At 41.3% G+C, this 23,970-nt stretch overlaps 1 protein-coding gene across 1 annotated transcript in view; it reads left to right on the forward strand.

Annotated features, from left to right (window-relative positions):
- LOC126419739 (putative ankyrin-containing lipoprotein Lxx09580) overlaps positions 1-23,970 on the forward strand; it is a 41,281-nt gene that overhangs the window by 6,946 nt on the left and 10,365 nt on the right. The window lies entirely within an intron of this gene.

Consider the following 23,970-nt stretch of genomic DNA (forward strand, 5'->3'; position numbering starts at 1 on the left):
AAAATCAATATATTTCACTAAAATACATAAACAACAACTCGAAGCAACAACTGTCAACTCTGTTAATGAAGCACGTGAGATAATATTTTAGAAAATTCATAGGTCTACCTCTCGTTCGTTTGAGAGCTGCTTCTTGAATAGGAGTCAGACATTTTTCTTGCTATCTGTCTTCCTCCTCCGCTTGCATTTGTTCCCATCCTCTGTTAAGACAGGCAGAGCAAGAAGTTCATTTACCTCTGAATGACTTTCTGAATATTGTAATGCTGGTTACAGATTGTCTTTTGCAGGTTTGTCTGTCGGCTTTGATGTTTCTATTGCCTCATTAGTCACAGTGGCAGGATTAAATGGATATATCCCAGCCTTCCTAAAAGCTGATATGATGGTTTCAGGACTGAAAGCACTGTAGTAAGCAGGTTTCAACAATTTGTGGAAATCAGATCTGTTGGGTCTGAGACCTGGATTCTTGTAAAGATTTTTCCCGTGATCTATCAAGTTGTCAATATACCCCTACATCCAATGGTTGCAGAATGTGGGTAGTGTGAGAGAGAAATCTCAGAAGAAAGGTCTGGTTCTTCTTCACCTCTGAAATATGGGATCCATGGGAATCCATTAGTAAAATTATAGGTCTTGCAGGAGGTATACATTGTATGAAGTGATTGAACCACTCCAGAAAAAGTTCTCCATTTATTCATCTTTTTGGTGATAGCTTCACATTGGTGCCAGGAATTACGTCTCTCAGAAATTCTTCTGACATTCGAACATCCTTAACTATCACCATAGGTGGCATCCAGCGGCCACTAGCATTGACACAGGCAAGCAGTGTGTGATTTTCACCTCGATCAGCAAAAGTTCTGCTATATACATACTTTTTGCCAATTGCTATAACGATCTTGGATGCTTTCACCACATATGAAAGCCGTGTCTCATCGCAATTCCATACTAGATCTGGACGATCTTGAACTCCTAGATCTGTGACTAATGCTTCTAATTTTTGATAAAAATCAGTAATTATTGACCTATTTCCCATTGAAAACCTATAAGCAGCTATATTTTCAGGCACTCTTAAGGTAAGCCCATAATGTGTTTTAAAGTCTTTCCACCACCAGTCCTCTGCAGATTGTTCTTCTTCACTGGTGGGTGTTTCCTACCAGTTGCTGTAGCTAGCTTATATGCCAGTTTTCGAATCTGAATTACAGTCAATCCGAATCCTAATTCCGGAATGGAAAATATGTAATAGCGTATTCTTTGTTCCATTTATACAGCTAAAGCAAACGGTTTCCCTAATTTAGGTAGGCTTACACATTCACTTTCACTCCTGCTAAGAAAGTCTTTCAGAGTAGACCATAGCACTTCACATTGCTTTGATGCCTTGTAAATTGAGTACTTTTCTTTTACCGACCATGCTGCTGTAATAATATTTGGGTGGGAATATTTGCGATACTTTGGAGGCATCTATAATGCAGAAGAGAAAAAAAAACTGGTTGAGTTCGTGATAGCTTGCTTAATTCGTGATATGTAAATTTAATAAATTATCTGGTTCAAAATGAAGTGCTGTAACTATACCACGTGCATGCTACTACAAATAATTAAATATCCGCTTTTAAATAAGTTTATTAGCCAGTATTTGCGAAGACTGTCTAGGGTGGTGCAAGATGGCTGCTAAAATGCTAAGATTTCTACTAGCGCAGCTAAGGCTATTACGTCTAAACTAACTAACGCAAAAACACAAACCTTAATCAGAAAAAAAATTTTATATCACATGAACAACTGTGCAAAATCAAAAATGTTACCTTGTTGATATGAGGAGTAATCAGCACTTTGAAAACACGTGGGATTCTTCAGCGCAAAAGCGAAAGATAACTACCCCCATTGGAAGAAAACAACTCACTGTGCTGCCAAGGCCACTGGTAGGGCGGCGTGAAATGCTGCAGGTAGGGGACATGTGCTGCTATCTGTGGCACAGCGACTGCACTTCTAGCGTGGTTGATAAATCCGTGAAGAGGAATCATCAAAGTATCACGAAATAAGCGATGCCAAGGTTTAACCTATATGAAATTACAACATAAAAGTAATAACAGATAAATATAAAATGTTTATGAACCCGGAAAAAGTCATTCCATGAGTTTAAGTAAATGCAATCAACAATACATCAAGAATCAGCCTACTTTTTCAAGTAACTCCCCGACAGAATAGAAGGAGTGATCCATGAGGAAACTCTTCAGTTTCGTTTTGAAAGCACGTGGATTACTGCTAAGATTTTTGAATTCGAGTCGTAGCTTATTTAAAATGGATGCAACAGTATACTGTACACCTTTCTGCACAGTAGTTAAGGAAGTCCGATCCAAACTCAGGTTTGATTTCTGCTGAGTATTAACCAAGTGAAAGCTTCTTATTCTTGACAATAAACTAATGTTGGTAACAAGAAACGACAATAAGGAATATACATATTGAGAGGCCAATGTCAAAATACCCAGACTCATGAACAGAGATCGACAAGAGGTTCGTGAACTTTACACCACTTATTGCCCGAACTGCCTGTTTCTGAGCCAAAAATATCCTTGTAGAATGGGACGAGTTACCCCAAAATGTAATACCATACGACACAGGTGAATGAAAATAAGCAAATTAGACTAATTTTCGTGTCGAAGTATCACTCACTTTTGATACCGTTCGAATAGTAAAAATGGCAGTATTAAGTCTTTGAACAATATCCCGAATGTGGTCATTCCACGACAGCTTACTATCTATCCAAACACCTAGAAATTTGAACTGTTCAGTTTCACTAATCATGTGCCCATTCTGTAAAATTAAAACGTCAGGTTTTGTTGAATTGTGTGTTAGAAACTGTAAAAACTGAGTCTTACTGTGATTTAACGTTAGTTTATTTTCTACAAGCCATGAACTTAATTCATTTACTGCACTATTTGAAACAGAGTCAGTGTTGCACACAACATCCTTTACTACCAAGCTAGTGTCAGCAGCAAACAGAAATATTTTAGAGTTACTCATAATACTAGAGGGCATGTCATTTATATAAATAAGGAACAGGAGCGGCCCCAACACTGATCCCTGTGGCACACCACACTTGACAGTACCTCACTCAGATCCCACATCACAGCTGTTATCAACATTGTGAATAATGACCTTTTGCTGCCTGTTGCTAAGGTAAGAGGTGAACTGACTGTGAGCTACTCCCCATACACCGCAATGGTCCAACTTCTGGAGGAATATTTTGTGATCAACACAATCAAATGCCTTAGTTAAATCAAAAAATAAGCCAAGCGTTCGAAACTTCTTGTTCAGCCTATCCAGAGAAAAGAGAATATAGTATTTTCAATCGTTAAAAGACTTCATAAGCCAAACTGCTCATTTGATAGCAAATTGTATGATATAAAATGACTAATTATCCTTCCATACACAGCCTTTTCAATAACTTTTGCAACCACTGATGGCATAGAAATAGGTCTAAAAGTATCTACATTATCCCTTTCTTCCTTTTTATAAAGCGGCTTTACTACTGAGTACTTTAATCGCTCAGGAAACTGACCATTTCTAAAGGAAAAATTACAAATATATCTAAATACAGGGCTAACGTGTGCAGCACAGTACTTTAATAGTCTGCTAGGCACTCCATTATAGCCATGCCAGTCTTTAGTCTTCAGTGATTTAATTCTTGACTCAATCTCCCCCTTCTCAGTATTACACAGGAGTATTTCAGACATCGATTCGGGAAAGGCATTTTCCAAGGGAGTTATATGATTCCCTGCAGATATTAAGTTTTTATTTAATATATCAGTAATGCTTCGCAAGCGATTGTTACATATTTCTGTCTTACCAGTAACAGAAATATTTTTACTTTGAACCGACTTTATATCACTGAACTTGTGCTGTTGACCAGACACCTCCTTCACAACTGACCATATGGTTTTAATTTTATCCTGTGAATTAGCTATTCTATTTGTATACCACCTACTCTTTGCCTTCCTAATAACATTTTTAAGCACCTTACAATACTGTTTGTAATGGGCTACTGCAGCTTGATTGTGACTACTTCTAACATTTTGATATAATTCCCACTTTGTTCTGCATGATATCCTTATCCCACTAGTAAGTCACCCGGGCTGCCTATTACTGCTAGTACCCTGTTTAGAACGTTCTAATGGAAAGCAACTCTCAAAGAGCATGAGAAATATGTTAAGGAAAGCATTGTATTTATCATCTACATACAGCCACTCTTGTTCCTTGACAAGGTTTAAAAAACTCTCTATTGTTGTTGGATTAACTTTCCTACATAGTTTGTGATTACATGTGATATTTGTTTCAGTACAAAAGCCTTTTAGTGTCAAAATTTGTGCATCATGGTCTGAAAGTCATTCACCTTTTTACTAACACAATGCCCATCTAGTAATGAAGAATGAATAAAAATATTGTCTGTGGCTGTGCTGCTGTTCCCTCGCATCCTAGTTGGAAAAAACACAGTCTGCATCAGATCATTTTCTTGCACCACCATACACAAAATTTATATTGAAGTCTCCACATCTAATTTCTGGTACATCCTACAAAGTGAGTCAAGAGCCCTCTCTAGCTTGAACAGAAATGCTTTGAAGTCAGAGTTGGGGGACCTATAAACAACAACAATTAGAAATATAATTTCACTAAATTCAACTGCCCCTGCACAACATTCAAATATCTGTTCAGTACAGTGCTGTGATAGGTCTATGGGCTCAAATGGAATACTGTTTTTTACGTACATTGCCTCTCCTCCACCCCATAAGAAACTCCTTGAAAAGCAGCCAGCTAATCTGTAACCTGGTACAGGAAGGCTCTGAATTGTTAAATTATTTAAATGGTACTCCGATATACCAGTAATTTCAGAGTCAACATCTATAAGCATTTCACTATCTTTATCTCTAATACCTCTTATATTTTAATGAAATATGGTAATTCCTTCTCTACTTGGAAGCGTGACATCCTCTGAAGGTGAGTCCTTAGAGGGACTTCATTTAAGCAAGTATACCTATCAGCTGACTTCAGTCTAAAAAAGGTACAGCTCTGACACCAACTGCTGCATGAATTTTTCCATGAATGATCCCACCATCACCCATTACACTGTCACCTATAAGTTTTGCCAGCCTCCCCTTCCCTTACCTACTGAGGTGCAGGCCATGCCTGGACTCAACTGGCACCTTTGAAATGTGACCCATGCCCTCTCCCATCAGCGCCCTCCCCAGCCCCATGTTAACGAACCTAACAGCAGCTTTAAGATGAGGCCGAAATGCACATTTGTGCCACCAATTTGAGTAGCTATCTTTACCAGGTCACCACCTACATCACATATCTCGTCCCTATCAAGACTATTCCGTACTCCACCCACTATCACTACCTGATCCTACTTTGTTAAATTCTTACATAACTTCCCTATGCTATCAGTCACCCGAGCCAACCCTCCACTAGGCTTTACAATGCTGATGACCCGGGACTCACTCCCCAACACTTCCGGCAACTGCTGGCCCACACCTCTACTGTGCGAACCACCAAGCAGCAGAACCTTATTCTTTCTGTTTGAATTTACAAATAACCTACGCCTCCTAACTACAGTGGACTGCTGCATGTTCCCTACATCTACAGCTGCAAGAGGCTCCTCCCCACTTAACTCTGACAGTTAGTCAAATTTATTGTATATACACAAATTGTCTGAATACCTTCTTCTCCTAACTGCCTTCTTGCCAACTGCCAGTTCCCTATACACACCACCCTTCACCCTCATCAACGCATGTAGTTTGAGCGTTGTAACTGCACCTGAAGGGCACAGATCCTAGGCTCCTGCGCCTCTGTCAACTTGTTTCTACGGCAGATTCTGCATTCCCAGAAGAGCATCTCGCTAGAATGCCCACTGGCTTCCCCACTACATTCCCCCCAATGAAAATACGTTGAACAGATCCCACACCGTAATCCACTACTCACAAACCTACGACAGAGCCCAAACTTCGCACTCTTGGTAAAATTTTACAGTTACTGAAAAAACTATGTCGACGTTACCTACGTTCAGTTACACTCGTAGAACTGTTTATAGAACTAACAATAGCGATCTCGAAATTCTCTGTCTACTAAGAAAGCAACTACTTGTATTAACACTACCACACCACAGCTAATACCAATACCAACAAAACTTAAGAAAATTATTAGCTAAAACCAAAAATTTAAGTGGTCACTGGAACACTCAACGAATTTAAAACACTGAATGAAAATTTTACTGAAATATTTCACTAGAAACCATCTACATCTACATACATACTCCCCTAGCCACCAAGCGGTGTGTGGCGAAGGGTTCACCTCATGCCAAAGTCACTCTCCCCCCACCCCACCCTCTTCCACTCGCGGATCGCGCGAGGGAAAAACAACTCTCTGAACGCCTCAGTACGAGCTCTGATTTCCCTTATCTTTGAATGGTGATCATTGAGCGATTGGTGGTAATAATATGTGCTGTACTTCCTTGGTGAAGATCAGATTTTGGAATTTAGTGAGCAGTCCCTTCCGTTTAGCGCACCGTCTATCTGCAAGTGTGTCCCACTTCAAACGTTCTATGAGAATTGTAACGCTCTCGCGATGGCTAAATGTACCAGTCACGAATCTTGCCGCTCTTCTTTGGACCTCCTCAATCTCTTGATACAGACCCAACTGGTAAGGGTCTCATACAGACGAACAATAAGACTGGACGAACTAACGTATTGTAAACTATTTCCTTTGTTGACAGACAGCATCGCTTCAGGATTCTACCAATAAACAGCAATCTAGAGTTCGTCTTACTCGTTACTTGTGTAATCTGATCATTCCATTTGAGATCATTTCGAATAGTCACACCCAGATACTTGAGGGATTTTACTGCATCTGAAGACTGGGCATTTATTTTGTACTTGTACATTAATGGGGATTTTCGCCTTGTTATACACACTAGGATACACTTAGTAATATTGATAGATAACTGCCCGTCATCAAACCACGCATTTATTTTCTGCAAGTCCTCATTGATTTGTTCACAACTTTCGTGTAGACTACAGCATCGTCGGCAGACAAGTCTAATGCCGCTGTTAACACAATCAACCAGATCGTTTATGTAAATCGTAAAAAGCAGCGGACCTGTTACACTGCCCTGAGGCACACCTGAAGTTACGCTTATTTCTGTTTAATCACCCAATTCAGGACGACATACTGTTCCCTGTCTGTTAGAAAAGTTTCTATCCAACCGCATATGTCATCGGATAGATCGTAAGTACGCACTTTTTGGAGCAAGCGACAGTGCGCAACTGAGTCGAATGCCTTTCGAAAGTCGAGAAATATGGCATCCCGTGGAACTTTCCGCTGTTCCAATGATCTCAGATAGATGATGGATAAGAATGGTGCTATGTTTGTAGCATTATCAACATATAATCTTACGGAGATACCGTCTGGGCCAGATGCCTTCCTGGCGTCAAACGATAAGAAACATCAGCTGAAAACTAAAGCACTTCAACGCACAGAAAACTCTAAAAAACACAGTTTATTAAATTTTTATTTCGCCACAAACAGCGCGAAACATCGCTGAAAACTATTAAATTTAATAACTGTATGACAGGGCACAAATAACTTTGTCAGTACTTAACTTTATACCTGCTACAGGTGCAACTGCACGCCGCAAAAAGTAAAGACACTACTGAGGCGTGAGGATTGGGCGAACGATGTAAGCACACTCACGAATAACAGACCACTCGAGTCACGGGAAGAAAGACTGAGATTAATGAAAATTCCCTAATAAATTACTTTTACAACAAATGTTAACACAAATAAACTTTAAAATACCTAACTGAAGATTAAAACTTATAAAATATTGACGAGCAACTACATCAGCAGTCTAGCACACGTGACGTCACACCAAAGATACAACACACATGGTAACTCAGGGGTTATAGGTGTCGGGCAAACTTATTCCTTTTATAAATTCTCGTGGCGACTAGCCATGGATGAAAGTGATTCCTTACATCCCTCTCTGGGTTCAGCCTATGAGTTATATTCAGCTAGGACTCAAGATGTCATACAATGCAGTTATAAGGGAAAGATGTAATAAAACAAAATTGTTTCCCCTAGGTTCTGAATGTACTAATGTGCTGGATAAATTTCTTCTTTCCGTGATGGCTCTCTATCTGAGAATGAATCATTTAGCAAATAGGTGACACAGAACGTGCTGATACATTGAAACTCCTATAAACTTCGATTTCATGTGAATAAATAATATTGAATGCAAGTCTTTGGTGATCCGCAAACAGAAATGGTGAAGGAATCGCAGGAAGGAAAAAGCAAACAAAAATAATATGCAGTAGAATAAGGATATGACGTTCTGGGTGTGTCTTCAGATTTTGTGACTTTTCGGAGAACATTGAGCACTGAAAACATGCCCTACTGGGCTTGGAATGCGTGTCTTGCTGACCTCAACACACGACCACACCTGGCTCAAACTTCCATTCTCTCCTTTGTGGTGTTCGTAAGCGTTTCTCCGCACACCAAATTAAACACAACATAACAGAGGCTTTAGTCATCACTAACGTGTTCTCTTTCACTATGTACAGCAGTCTGCCGGAAGATTTTTCGTTAGAGAGCGCAGAAGATGTAAATCTCGGGGCCCAAGATCAGGTTCGTACGACAGTCTAGCAGAATGTAGGTAGGTGTTGTCATGGAGTAGCATCACTTGCACGCAGTCTTTCTGGTCGTTGTTCTCGGATTGAGTCTCCAAGACATCTCAGTTGTCGGCAATAAATGTCAATACTGGTGGTTACACCACGAGGAAGCAATTCCTAGTACACCATATTGTCGCTATTCCACCAATGGATAACATTACCTTTTGTGAAAGCGAGCAGGTATTTGTACGACGAGTTGCTGCTTTGTTTGGGCTCAACCATTCCTTTCTTTTTCTTATATTAGCATAAAGGCAGCATCTCTCGTCACCAGTAACGATGCGGAATAGGTATGGTCGATAGCACGAGACAATTGATAACGAACAAGTGCATGTATGTCCAGCCGCTGATTTTTGTAATTTTACCTTAGAACATGCAGAAATCATACACTTGATTTTTGAACCGTCCTCATTGCATACAAATGTCGCACATTTGTGTAACGATCACAGTTCGTCGTATTTGACAGTTCTGGAGTACATTAAAGTGGATAGTTGTGAATTAATGCGCGTAATGATTATCAGCAAAAACCGGAGATCTTCGTGAAAGTCGATAGTCATTAACATCAAAACGATCTCCGTTTAAAACCAGAAAACTATTTTCTTGCCGTTCTCTTGCCAGTGTTATTATCTCCACACACAGCGCAAATGTTTCTGTCGGATCCACCTGCTTCTCCTGCTCTCGACTTTCTTTTGAACACAAACAGAAGAATATGTCGGAAATGTCCCGATTTCTTCACTTGGCGCTCCATTTCTAGCGTCAAGATCTCCACTTACTATCTCCAAATGACAAAATCACAATGAACTAAAAGTAACAATGACAGTCGATGGATAAACGCATAGTAAGCGGAGTACCATTATGAAAAACAAAAACGCTATTAACTTATGCACCAACATGATAACTCCATATTTGCTTTCGAGACATTAGAATCAGAGGTTCACCACAGGATATGTGGCAGTAACACAACTGGGGGAAAGAAGTCTTTAGGCGATGGTGAGCTACCCTACTACGAGATATATGGGTAAGAAACTCTGGTGGTAGTGTTTTGGAACCAACTGCGGAAACATCATTCTCAATGAAGAGGAGTAACATACACATGTGTGCTCAGAAGGCGTAATGGATAAAGCGACTGCTGCAAATATTGAGGGGAGTCGTGTTGTAGATGTGGTTGAGTGGAGATACGTGCAACAGACACACCTCGCCAGTTGTAAAGAATACACGGCAGCCCTGGGAACACTGCAGGTATCTTCAGTACAGTTTTGTTTAGCCTTCCAGCAAGATAGCTGTCCGTGTCACAAGGACATACTCGTGGTACAGTGATTTGACGAGTAGGATAGTGAGCTGACGATGACGTCGTGGCCGCCATATTCTCCTGGTCTGGAGCTGGTGGAGCGCATCTGGTTCACTGTCGCAATTCCCGTTATCCAGAGGCTGGTGGTTTGTGGGGGTGAAAATGGGGTGCATGCAGGGGCGGTGGCAAGGGGGGGGGCTATGGGGGCTATAGCCCCCCCTCCATTAATGGAGTACCACTTTATACTGGATAAAATGACTTCAGAAATCAGCGATTATATTACTTCAACAGATTCAATAATTTTTTTAAATAATTATGTAGCAATATGGGTTGCAATGTATTTCAAACACATTTTAACAAAAGAATAAGAGTGGCAACAGCTTACTATCTAAACCAATAAATATCATTTAACTTAAAATGGGGGTCTTATTATTTATTAATATACACTGGTTGTATATTAATATACCACTTACAATAATCAAGAAAGCTAAATGTGCCGGGTATGCCTACCAACACTTAAATTGCTAACCCCAGACAAAAACTTAGAAATCGCCCGACATATGGGTCAAATCGTATTATTTTCCCGGACACATACATTCTGTAGACGCGTTGCAGTGCTGGCAACGCCAGCGGGCGCGTGTCACCTACCGACGAGAGTTGGGAATTTGTGAAAGCGCATTATAGAGACGTTCTTGTTCAAAGGTAGTGCGCGTTTGTGGTAAGGAATATGAATGTAAATTAAGTCCGTTTTAATACAGCTCAATGAGTAGAAGGCAAATGATATTTAAATTATTCAGTTGTCTGTCGAGCGGGGCGACGTCGCGGTGTATACGATCGCCGATTGGTAGCGGCTTCTCATTATCTCAATAAAGAAGTAAGGAAAACACAGGGTGTTACAAAAGGATCTTTACAAATTTCGGAAAAGTGTTAAAAGGTGATGGTTCATTTATACATACATAAACTTAAGGGGCAGCATCTGATATTAAATTTTAAAAACCAACCAAAAATTGATATGATAACCGAAAAGTCCGACAGAGAATGTAAATAAAATAACTCAAACCCCGAAACCGAGTGTAAAATTCATTTAACGGCTGCAACCGAGTGAAGAAACCGACTAGACGAAAAAACAATCGACTGGCCAATCGATTGTTAAAAACAGTCGGTTGTCCTTCCAACTCTTCCATGTGCTGTCAGCTACAGAATTGGAAGCGTCACAGGCTTGTGCATCTGGAGTCTACAATTTCGACAACACAAAACAATTGGTAAGGGTCATATTTTCTTAATTTTAAATAACCCTTCCTTCATGGTAAGAATAGATCTGGTTGAAAACATAAAAAGTGAGGTCAATTTTTAAATGTACCATTCGCCTATAAGGTGGTAAAATATTTTCTGCACAAATCAGCATTATTTAATTAATTTTTACTGAAAAATAACACTTTATTGTTGTTTCCAGAATGAGAATTTCACTCTGCAGAGGAGTGTGCGCTGATATGAAACTTGCTGGCAGATTAAAACTGTGTGCTGGACCGAGACTCAAACTCGGGTCCCGAGTTGGAGTCTCGGTACGACACTCAGTTTTAATCTGCCAGGAAGTTTCGCTTTATTGTTGTATTTTTTTTTTTTTACTAAAGCTGGCCATACGTATTTTTGATATTAATAATATCGACAAAATTTGTAAGATGTGAGATGGTGGTTGCTTATTCTATGAATGAGGACACAACTGCGCATGCTGTAATGACATTTTCTTAATGTTGCAAACTTTTCACAGATGTACACGCTTTTACACAGTTTACAATGTGACAATGTTAAAACAACTGTGAAAATGACGCATCTTGTCCTCTGAAATTTAACTAATCCTAAACACAACAATATTAAATTTTATTATAAGTTTATTTACAAAATTAATCTTACAATTACGTTATGATGTTGGTTAGTACTACGATAAATCATCAGATTCTGGTTCAAAGTTCGGTACTATTTAGGATGACAATAATGTCTATGGAGGATGGTTAGTTTTGTGAGCAGTTGAGCAAAAGATTGCCCAAGGTCGCTCGAGTTTACAGTGGGCACCAGCTGGTGAACCAACAAGTTTATACCTCTGCACGCGGTATTTACCTTAGCTGTGATAAGCTGTCATATGTGTGGCCGCTCTCTTCCTCCGAAATTCCTATAAAAACGTATTGAACTTTTGCTGAATTTTCCAGCAGAAACTCTCCCTATGTTTCTCATTATGTGAGAAAGAAGTACTCATCCCTAAACTTGAAATATGGTGATATACACACACATGGCTGGAGCAGCATGCATATTATAATGCCCTCTCAGTTCTCTCAAGAACAATTAACTAACTGGCTGGTTCATTTCCCCCCTGTTGAAGCTTAACGTCGCTACAGCTAATTTCTACCTGGATGTCAGCCGCTGTGAATGCAGTGTTCATACAAATTTCTCCTCTGCTTCGTACAGAGCATTATGCACCCCGTTCTGCACTTGACGCCTGTTCATACAAGAGTCTTCGAAAATTTCCGTCTTCTCTTTCTCGTAGCCGAACTGTCTCCCCACCTGGGTTCTTTCGTTCTCCATGTCGCGGCTTTTTCCGACCAATAGGGTCTGAGTCACCTGGTCGGTCGGTCGTCGACTCCCGCCTTGGGACGCGCCCTAAGTGCTTTCCGTGGTTCCCCCTATGGTGTGGCCTTCAACTCTCGTCGCAATTGCTTCCAAACCAAAACGTTTCCTCTCGCTGCTTGTCTCACCTTCTGCTCATAGACATGCATTATATGATCGGTGTGTTAATACCGTCGATTGAGTGTCATCCCTTTTGCCTTGCATACTTACAGGCAAAATTGCTCATTACTGCCGAATTAAGTTAGGTGTCATATTCACCTTCCCGTTACGATATATAAAACTCTTATGTAAGGTGCGAAATTGACCGTCATTTATTCCGTCACAAATTATTCAAAGCTGTCTTTCTCAACAATATCTACCAATTTTTAGTAATAGTCTATAAACATGTGAGAGCATTTCAGAAGTTTCTAAAAGCTTTTCAGACTACTAGAAGGAAGCTTATAGGCCTGCAGTAAGTAATGTGATGTGGAATCTTTCCTGGTTTTGCTGTGATTAATCTGACTGCGACCGACTGATGGCACAGAGTGGAACCAACCAACGACCTTCACTGACATAGATGGCTAATGTCATGTTAAGTTTTGAAGCGTTTCTGTGGGAACATTTGAAAACAAAACTTCCAGGCAGAGACCACTAAATTAAGAGTAACTTAGATTTTATGTACCTTTGGGCTCCTAAATACCGTTCACGGACTGATTTCACAAACAAATAAGAGTTGCAGTGTTTAAACTATATCTTGACAGTACTGAATTGGTAGAAGGCAGGTGACGGCAGTCACTTTTTCCGGGCTGCCGGTAACATTAGGTAGCTGAATCACTGTCTGCAGTAACCATTGTTGTCTGCTTTCTTACTCTTTACTGCTTCACTGTTCTGAGTGTTTTTTTCCTTGTAATTACTGTACGGAATTGCTGCAGTTAGGACCTTCATTAAGTATGTCAATACACAAGATCATTTCAATACTGTTTACTGAGGACACCCATACGAATGTTTGTAGGGGGAGGGGACAAGACCAAGGGATATGAGGTAATGTTAATGTTTTGGAAGACAAATGTTGCCTTTTTAGTGGTCAAAATAAATTAAAATCATTTATATTTGTCAATAACGCTATTTACTTTTGTGTTGAGACACTTGTACGTAATACTGACATTTAAAGCATATTTAACTCACAGGAAGAAAGACCAGAAACATACACTCCTGGAAATTGAAATAAGAACACCGTGAATTCATTGTCCCAGGAAGGGGAAACTTTATTGACACATTCCTGGGGTCAGATACATCACATGATCACACTGACAGAACCACAGGCACATAGACACAGGCAACAGACCATGCACAATGTCGGCACTAGTACAGTGTATATCCACCTTTCGCAGCAATGCAGGCTGCTATTCTCCCATGGAGACGATCGTAGAGATGCTGGATGTAGTCCTGTGGAACGGCTTGCCATGCCATTTCCACCTGGCGCCTCAGTTGGACCAGCGTTCGTGCTGGACGTGCAGACCGCGTGAGACGACGCTTCATCCAGTCCCAAACATGCTCAATGGGGGACAGATCCGGAGATCTTGCTGGCCAGGGTAGTTGACTTACACCTTCTAGAGCACGTTGGGTGGCACGGGATACATGCGGACGTGCATTGTCCTGTTGGAACAGCAAGTTCCCTTGCCGGTCTAGGAATGGTAGAACGATGGGTTCGATGACGGTTTGGATGTACCGTGCACTATTCAGTGTCCCCTCGACGATCACCAGTGGTGTACGGCCAGTGTAGGAGATCGCTCCCCACACCATGATGCCGGGTGTTGGCCCTGTGTGCCTCGGTCGTATGCAGTCCTGATTGTGGCGCTCACCTGCACGGCGCCAAACACGCATACGACCATCATTGGCACCAAGGCAGAAGCGACTCTCATCGCTGAAGACGACACGTCTCCATTCGTCCCTCCATTCACGCCTGTCGCGACACCACTGGAGGCGGGCTGCACGATGTTGGGGCGTGAGCGGAAGACGGCCTAACGGTGTGCGGAACCGTAGCCCAGCTTCATGAAGACGGTTGCGAATGGTCCTCGCCGATACCCCAGGAGCAACAGTGTCCCTAATTTGCTGGGAAGTGGCGGTGCGGTCCCCTACGGCACTGCGTAGGATCCTACGGTCTTGGCGTGCATCCGTGCGTCGCTGCGGTCCGGTCCCAGGTTGACGGGCACGTGCACCTTCCGCCGACCACTGGCGACAACATCGATGTACTGTGGAGACCTCACGCCCCACGTGTTGAGCAATTCGGCGGTACGTCCACCCGGCCTCCCGCATGCCCACTATACGCCCTCGCTCAAAGTCCGTCAACTGCACATACGGTTCACGTCCACGCTGTCGCGGCATGCTACCAGTGTTAAAGACTGCGATGGAGCTCCGTATGCCACGGCAAACTGGCTGACACTGACGGCGGTGGTGCACAAATGCTGCGCAGCTAGCGCCATTCGACGGCCAACACCGCGGTTCCTGGTGTGTCCGCTGTGCCGTGCGTGTGATCATTGCTTTTACAGCTCTCTCGCAGTGTCCGGAGCAAGTATGGTGGGTCTGACACACCGGTGTCAATGTGTTCTTTTTTCCATTTGCAGGATTGTATTATGACCTATATGATATAGGAAGAGCTGTTAATGTTGCCTTACATGATGATGAGAAGCTTAAGTTTTTAAAGAATACTTGGAAGCCTCCTGCAAAGTTTTCTTTTCCTACTCAATTATAAGGGAAGCAAAACCCAAGATTTAAGTATGAATGGATGAGGCAGTACAACTGGCTTTCATACAATGAAATGTTACTTGGTGGATGTTGTACTGCATGTGTTCTGTTTTCTCCTTCAGTTGCCAGAATCATCTCCCAGATACTTATTACAGCTTTCCATTATTCTAAATAATTGAAACCATTAACTGGCTTGGTAAAAAAACATAAATAACTTGTAGGTAACGTTTTTAATCGGAGACACTTCAGATACACAAACATAATTATTCAAATTAGTCAGTTAGATCGTCAGAGAGAGCGCATCGCTGGTTCCTGCTACTACTAAGGAGAGTACACCGTTTGCTTTTTACATATTTTTACGAGCTTCAAACAGGAGCGACTTATTTTCAGTTATCTGTGTAGTTACTAGTTTATTTTTGTAATTTCTTGCGTGTTCGAGTGCTTACTAGGTACAACCTTTTATTTCAATAACAGTGTAGTGTACAGTACCACCATTGCTATCGACCGTTGTATCGACTCTCGTATCGTGCAGGCTTGTATGTTTGGTTAGAGCAGCTCAGTCAGAGTCAGTTAGACCGTCAGCGAGAGCGCACCGCTAGTTCCCGCTACTACTAAGGCGTGTACACCTTTCGCTTGTTACGTATTTTTAAGAGCTTCAAACAGGAGGAGTGCAGTAATGGATAGGAACTGTGATTGTTCTGTACAGATGCGCACTGAGCTGGCGACCCTTCGCCCACAGCTTCACGCTGCGTTGGCTTCCATCATACAGCTTGAGGTTGCTGCCAAGGGGCGTCACAGTGGGGGATCGGAGGCGGGGATGCGAGGGACGTCGAGCACGTCCCACGTGTCCTCTGGTAGGTCCACTGCTGTGACCTCCCCGGGTACTGCCTGCACTGAGGTTGACCCCTCATCCGTGGTCGAGTGGGAGACCATTCCAAAGTCTCGCAGGCAGCGAAAAACTTTCCGTGGGGCCGATCGTAGGGCCTCCACGGTTCGTTTGACGAACAGGTTTCGGGCTTTTTCTGTGGCTGACGAAGTCTCTGAGCCGGATGCAGTCGTCCACCCTGTTCCAGAGGAAGCTTCTCGACGCGAAAGATCTGGGCATTCACAGAGGGTGGGTTTGCTGGTAGTTCGGAGCTCCAACGTTAGGCGCGTAATGAGGCCCCTTAGGAACATGGCAGCCAAGGAGGAGAAAGGAAGCCACTATGCACTTTGTGTGCATTCCGTGGGGAGTCATTCTGAGTGTGGAAAGGGTGCTTCCGGATGCCATGAAGAGTACAGGGTGCAGCCAACTGGAGGTGGGGTGGTGGGTTTTCCGGGTTCCGCTTAATAGGTCAGGAGTTCACTACACACAGGAGGCGGCTACATAGGTAGCGGGGGCTGTGTGGAAGGGGTGGGCGGTTTTTTTAGGTTAGAGGGTCTCAGGGAACCACAGAAGGGGCGTCCGTCAGAAAGTGGACAGGTAAAACACAGTAAGGTGCTTGTAGAAACGACTGGTATTGTAGTTGTAAATTGTCGTAGCTGTGTTGGGAAAGAACCAGAGCTCCAAGCCCCAACAGAAAGCACTGAAGCTCAAATAGTTGTAGGTACAGAGAGGTGACTAAAGCTGGAAATACGTTCAGTCGACATTTTTTCAAACGATCTAACAGTTTTCAGAAAGGAGAGATTAAATACAGTTGGTGGTGAAGTATTTGTTGTTGTTAGAGGTAGTTTGCATTGTAGCGAAATTGAAGTAGATAGTTCATGTGAAATAGTATGGGTAGAGGCTATACTTGACAATCGGACTAAACTATTAATTGGATCGTTTTACCGACTCCCTGACTCAGAAGACATAATTGCTGAACAGTTCAAAGAATACTTGAGTCTCATTTCAAATACGTACCCCGCTCATACAGTTATAGTCGGTGGAGACTTCAATCTACCCTCGATATGCTGGAAAAATTATACGTTTAAAGCCGGCGGCAGGCATAAAACATCATCCGAAATTGTACTGAGTGCTTTCTCAGAAAATTATTTTGAACAATTAGTTCATGAACCCACTCTAAGCGTAAATGGTTGCGAAAGCAAACTTGACCTTTTAGCAACAAATAATCCCGGACAAATAGTGAGTGTTGTGACGAATACAGGTATTAGCGACCACAAGACAGTTGCTGCTAAACTGAATACCGTAACACCTACAACCATCAAAAAGAAACGCAAAGTATATCTATTTAATAAAGCTGATAAAATGCTCTTAACGCCTTTCTAGGAGACAGTCTTCACTCCTTCCGATCTGATCATGTAAGTGTAGAAAAGTTGTGGAATGTTTTCAGAGAGATAGTATTAACACGAATTGAGAGATATATACAACATAAATTAATAAGTCATGGTGCTGATTCCCCATGGTACACAAAACAGGTCAGATCGTTGTTGCAGAAGCAACGAAAAAAGCATGCCTAATTTAAAAGAACGAAAAATCCCCAAGATTGGCAAAGTTTTACAGAAGTTAGAAATATGGCGCGTACTTCAATGCGAGTTGCTTTTAATAATTTCCACAACTAAATTCTGTCTCGAAATCTGGCAAAAACCCAAAGAGATTCTGGTCAAACATAAAGCACACCAGTGGCAAGAACAATCAATACCTTCACTGCGCGATAACAACGGTGAAGTCACTGATGACAGTGCCACTAAAGCAGAGTTATTAAACATGGTTTTCCGAAACTCCTTCACGAAAGAAGACGAAGTAAATATTCGTGAATTCCAATAAAGAGCAACTGCCAAGATGAGAAACATAGAAGTAGATATCCTAGGTGTAACAAAGCAGCTTAAATCACTTAACAAAGGCAAGGCCTCCGGTCCAGCTTGTATACCAGTTAGGTTCCTCTCACAGTATTCCTGATAAAAGAGTTCCATATTTAGCAATTATATACAACCACTCACTCACAGAAAGATACGTACCTAAAGACTGAAAAATTGCCCAAGTCACACCAATACCCAAAAAGGGAAGTAGGAGTAATCCGCTGAATTACAGGCCTATATCACTAACGTCGATTTGCAGTAGGGTTTTAGAACATATTCTGTATTCAAACATTATGAAGTACCTCGAAGAAAACGATTTATTCACATATAGTCAGCACGGATTCAGAAAGTATCGTTCTTGTGAAACACAACTAGCTCTTTATACTCATGAAGTAATAAGTGCTATCGACAGGGGATGTCTAATTGATTCCATATTTTTAGATTTCCAGAAGGCTTTCGACACCGTTCCTCACAAGCGTCTTCTAATCAAACTGCGTGCCTATCGAGTATCGCCACAGTTGTGCGACTGGATTCGTGATTTCCTATTAGAAATGTCACAGTTCGTAGTAATAGACGGAAAGTCATCGAGTAAAACAGAAGTAATATCCAGCGTTCCTGATCTATATTAACGACATAGGAGACAATCTGAGTAGCCGTCTTGTTTGCAGATTATACTGTCATTTACCGTCTTGTAAAGTCATCAGATGATCAAAACGACTTGCAAAATGATTTAGATAAGATATATGTATGGTGCTAAAAGTGGCAATTGACCCTGAATAAAGAAAAGTGCGAAGTCATTCACATGAGTACTAAAAGGAATCAGCTAAATTTCGATTACGCGATAAGTCACACAAATCTGAAGGCTGTAAATTCAACTAAATACTTAGGGATTACAATTACTAATAACCTAAATTGGAACGATGCCATAGATAATGTTGTGGGTAGAGCAAACCAAAGACTGCGATTCATTGGCAGAACACTTAGAAGGTGCAACAGGTCTACCAAAGAGACTGCTTACGCTACACTTGTCAGCCCAGTTCTCGAGTACTGCTGTGTGGTGTGGGATCCGCATCGGGTGGGACTGATGGATGACATCGAAAAAGTAAAAAAAAAAAAAGGGCAGCTCGTTTTGTATTATCGCGAAATAGGCGAGATAGTGTCACAGACATGATACGTGAATTGGAGTGGCAATCATTAAAACAATGGCATTTTTCGTTGCGGCGGGATCTTCTCATGAAATTTCAATCACCAGTTTTCTCCTCCGATTGAGAAAACATTCTGTTGACACCCACCTACATAGAGAGAAATGATCATCACGATACAGTAAGAGAAATCATGGCTCGCACGGAAAAATTTACGTGCTCGTTTTTGCCGCATGCCGTTCGAGAGTGGAACGATAGAGAGACAGCATGAAGGTGGTTCATTGAACCCTCTGCCAGGCATTTTATTGTGAATAGCAGAGTAATCACGTAGATGTAGATGTAGATGAAATAGTTTTCAGGCTTGGTTTTTCAGCAAAAATTTCTATGTTGCTAACATTTCGAGTGCTTACAAGATTTGGTGTTTGCACTAATTTTTATTCGCCTAATTCTTTACCTAAGACCTTTTTAATTTATTTTTGTAGGTATCGAAAACACTGGTAAAAGAACCATTGGTCAAATACAAAAAGGGTACAGAAGATCTTCATCATCATGCAAACACAAAATATCACAAATTTTCCATGTAGAAGGCCACAGAATTCACCAAGTCTATGGAATCAAGTAAAAATGTATTGCTGTTGTCCTTGATGCCAAGAAATCTTCAGTTATTGAAGAAAACCGGAAACGCTTGAGGCCTACTATAAAGACTATAGACCTGTGTGCAAGAAATAACCTACCTTTACGAGGACATCCTGATCATGGTTTAATTCCTCAGCTAAAGGAAGAAAAAACTGATGATCTTCTAGAGGGAAAAATTGAGTATTTCAGAGTCTTTTGGCTTTTCGTGTGGATACTGGAGATAAAGATTTAAGACATTTCAGTACATGTGGTCAAAACAGTTCTATGAGAAGTAACACAGTCCAAAACGTAGTCATACATTGCATTGGTGACGCTGTTCGCTCCTCAATATCGAGAGATGTGAAAAAGGCTAAATTTTTTAGCATTATATGAGATGAAACAACTGATGTCACCACTGAGGAACAGATGACATTTTGTGTTAGGTACATTGACATAGAGACCTTTGTTACGAGACTTTCTGTCTTTTACTGAGCTTTAATCAACTCCTGGCACTTCGATTGCAGAAACCATCGATGAAGAACTCAAGACACTGGGGCTGAGCTATCAATATATGGACAGGACTATGATGGCGGCTCAAACTTGGCTGGGAGATTTAAAGGAGTACAAGCTCTTATTTTAAGTAAGCAGCCGTTGGCTATTTACACTCACTGTTTTAGCCACTCTTTGAACTTGTGCATTTCTAAGTCTTGTGATACTCCAATAGTTAGAAATATGATGGGAATTGTAGGATCAGTTTGAGCATTCTTGTCTGCCTCTGCAAACAGAAAAAGTTCCCTAGAGGAAGCTATATCACGACTACCGTTCACAGGGTCAAAGAAAACAAAGTTGAAGGCAGTGTGTCCAACAAGATGGGTAGAAAGAAACGATAGCCTTATTAGTTTCAAGGAGCTATTTGTCCCGGAAGTGACCTTGCTTGACGAACTTTCAAGTAGTCGTGAAACCAATGCAGAAACGGTTAGTAACGCTTGCATGTTTAGTTCCGCTTTCCGAAGAGGAGACATCGTAGTAGCGTTAGCAACTGCAGCATATTGGTTCTCTTTAACTCTAAGATTAAGCGAACAGCTCCAAAGTCCTAAAATGGATTTAACAACTGCCTTAAATAATGCCAATGATGTGCTTGAGGTGTTCAACAATATAAGGATGGATTCTGAAACAGAATTCGGAAGTATTTTTGAAGACGCTGTTAAACTAGCAGAAGATATTGGAAGTGTAATAGCAATGGCAAGAACTATTTCATCACAAACCAAAAGAGACAACGTTCCTGCTTCAAACGCCGAGGAATACTTTAGGCGAACAGTATTTTTACCTGTTGTGGATCGTTTTATTGCCGAGCTAGAAACAAGATTTCCCCAAGATTTTCGCGCCATATTACAACATGAAGGTCTTATTCCTGCATACTGTTTAAAATATAGTGGGTATGAAGTGATCATGGCATCCGAGAAATATGAACAGTTTTTGGAGAGTTCTTCCCATTTAATGAAAGGAGAGTTGAAACTATGGAAGAAAAAGTGGGTTGATGAAAGTAAAAGACCTGAAACAGTAACTGAAGCATTAAAGAAATGCGACAATCAGTTTTTCCCAAATGTATATGTTTTACTCCAAATACTTGAGACTATTCTTGTCACCCCAGGCACTCCTGAACGAAGCTTCTCTACTTTGAGACGAATAAAGATTATTTGCGTAACGCAATGGGGCAGGTGAGGCTAAATGAATTAGCTCTTGCAAATATCCATAAAGAAAGAGATATGGAGACTGAAAATATCTTTGACATATTCAGTAAAAAGAAACAGAGGCGAAAGAGCACCCCGAACTCCAAAACAGTTACGAAAAACTACTTTAAGCAACACCAAATTTTACCAATTTGTCGGAGGAGGACCCCCAACTCTCCTTTTGTTAAGCGATATTCCACTCCGCCAACCACCCCCCCCCTCCCCCAATTAGCCCCCCCCCCCTAGACCGACTTCTAGAACCGCCCCTGGGTGCATCACGTATGCGTGATAGTCAGTGTCAAAACTGGACCGACGACCCACTACAAGAAAAGATACCATGGTAGAAAAGCCCATAACAATCAAACTAAAACAACTAAATTTTACAAGAGCGGCACGTACGTAATGGAAGGAACTACATTGGAGGTCAGACATCAATTTTACGCATTACACGGCAGGATCGACATGTACATGATTACTTTGCAAATCACAATTAAATGCCTGGCAGAGAGTTCACCGAACCACCTTCATGCTACTTCTCTAAAGTTTCACTCTCGAACAACATACAGGACGTGCGAACGCTTAAAATAAGAGAAATCAGAGCTCACGCGGATGATTTATTATGATGATCGTTTGTCCCTATTTAGGTGGGCGCCAATAAAATAGTTTCACAGTTTGAGGATAAAGGGGCAAATCAGGCACCGACAGAACAGATAATGGGCGAGGACAGACCAAAATGTCACACTGAGTAAACAACTACACAACACGTTTTCAGAAATTCAAATAAACACTCTAGAGTCAACTAGTGCATCTGGAGACCACCTGTAAAGACCAATTTACTGGGGACTGTGATGGCAGCATAGTATTCGCTATAACCAAACAATAAGTGTCTGAGATGGACGTCTTAAAAAGTAAAGCAGAGAGCGTCGAAGGAATGCCTGTGCGATTTTTTGAGTACCCATTGGCGACAAGTGGCAATTAGTTTACTTCTTATGTATTGTGAAAATTTAGTCGAACTAATACTTCCAAGAGATTTTATTGGCGGGCTAGCGGCATTAATCTCTAGGAAGAGAATGGTATCATCACAGTAAGACTGTAGACTGATAATATTATTCACTGCCGGTTTCCAGTATTAGCAGGCTTATTAAATAGCAGATTGAAATCACCTCAGGAGATAATCTACATCATACCACGTCAATGCAGCTACAATTGGAACCACATCCGATCTATTGGTCGACTAAACAGATATATTTTATCTCTCACCTCAATCTACAAATCTCAACTAACCATAATGTTCGTAGACTTTGACATCATGTTTTTGAGTCATGAGTTTATGACTAGTTTGATGCGACCCGTTCAAAAAATGGTTCAAATGGCTCTGAGCACTATGGGACTTAATATCTACGGTCATCAGTCCCCTAGAACTTAGAACTACTTAAACCTAACTAACCTAAGGACATCACACAACACCCAGTCTTCACGAGACAGAGAAAATCCCTGACCCCGCAGGGAATCGAACCCGGGAACCCTACCGCACGACCACGAGCTGCGGACGATGCGACCCGTCATGAATTACTCTTGTACCAATGTTATTACCTCACAGTAGCATTTGCTACCTACATCTTCAATTATATGCATTCCGATCTCTGTCTACCTCTGCAGTCTTCCCCTAGTTCCATGGAAGTTATTCTCTGATGTGTCTTAATAAATAATGTCCTATTAACCTGTCCCTTTTTCTTGTCAGTCCTTTCCATATATTACTTTCCTCTCCGAATCTGAACCTTTCATTCCTTACCTTAAGATAACATTATCAATTAAAAAAAAACCTGATTCGGTGGGGATGGCTGCTGACAGTAAAATTATACGCCACTGACTTGGAAACATTTCTATACGTAGATAATATCTAAGGAAGATACTCATGAAATCAGTTTGCTGATGAACAAGAATGGAGACCTGCAAAAAATCAAATTTTAACGTTAAAGTGACAAGGGTGAAAATTATCTTTAATAAAATTCCTGACTGATGGAACCATGCTAGACACGAACTTCTTAAACGTAGCTGAGAGAAGTGTGCCACTGGATCTTAAATACTTTCCCAGACTTGAAAGCGTGCTTTCAGTTAATTGGGGATGTACACTTGAGTGAATGCTTGAAACTATGTAGTCTTACAATACTAGAATTTGTGGTTATCTATTGGAGACATAAAGTCTGTAAAGGAATGTCATGTCTGGCCGGTTATTCATAAACGCCCGTGTTTCTCATGCATTGCAGTGCGATTCACAATGGCTAATTACATCTACTGCCATCATCAGACGAGTTACAAAATAGAAAAAATGTAACAGTGACAGGTTAAATTGGCTGAAAGATACATAA

This window comes from Schistocerca serialis, chromosome 9, assembly GCF_023864345.2.
Source record: "Schistocerca serialis cubense isolate TAMUIC-IGC-003099 chromosome 9, iqSchSeri2.2, whole genome shotgun sequence".
Classification (NCBI taxonomy): domain Eukaryota; kingdom Metazoa; phylum Arthropoda; class Insecta; order Orthoptera; family Acrididae; genus Schistocerca; species Schistocerca serialis.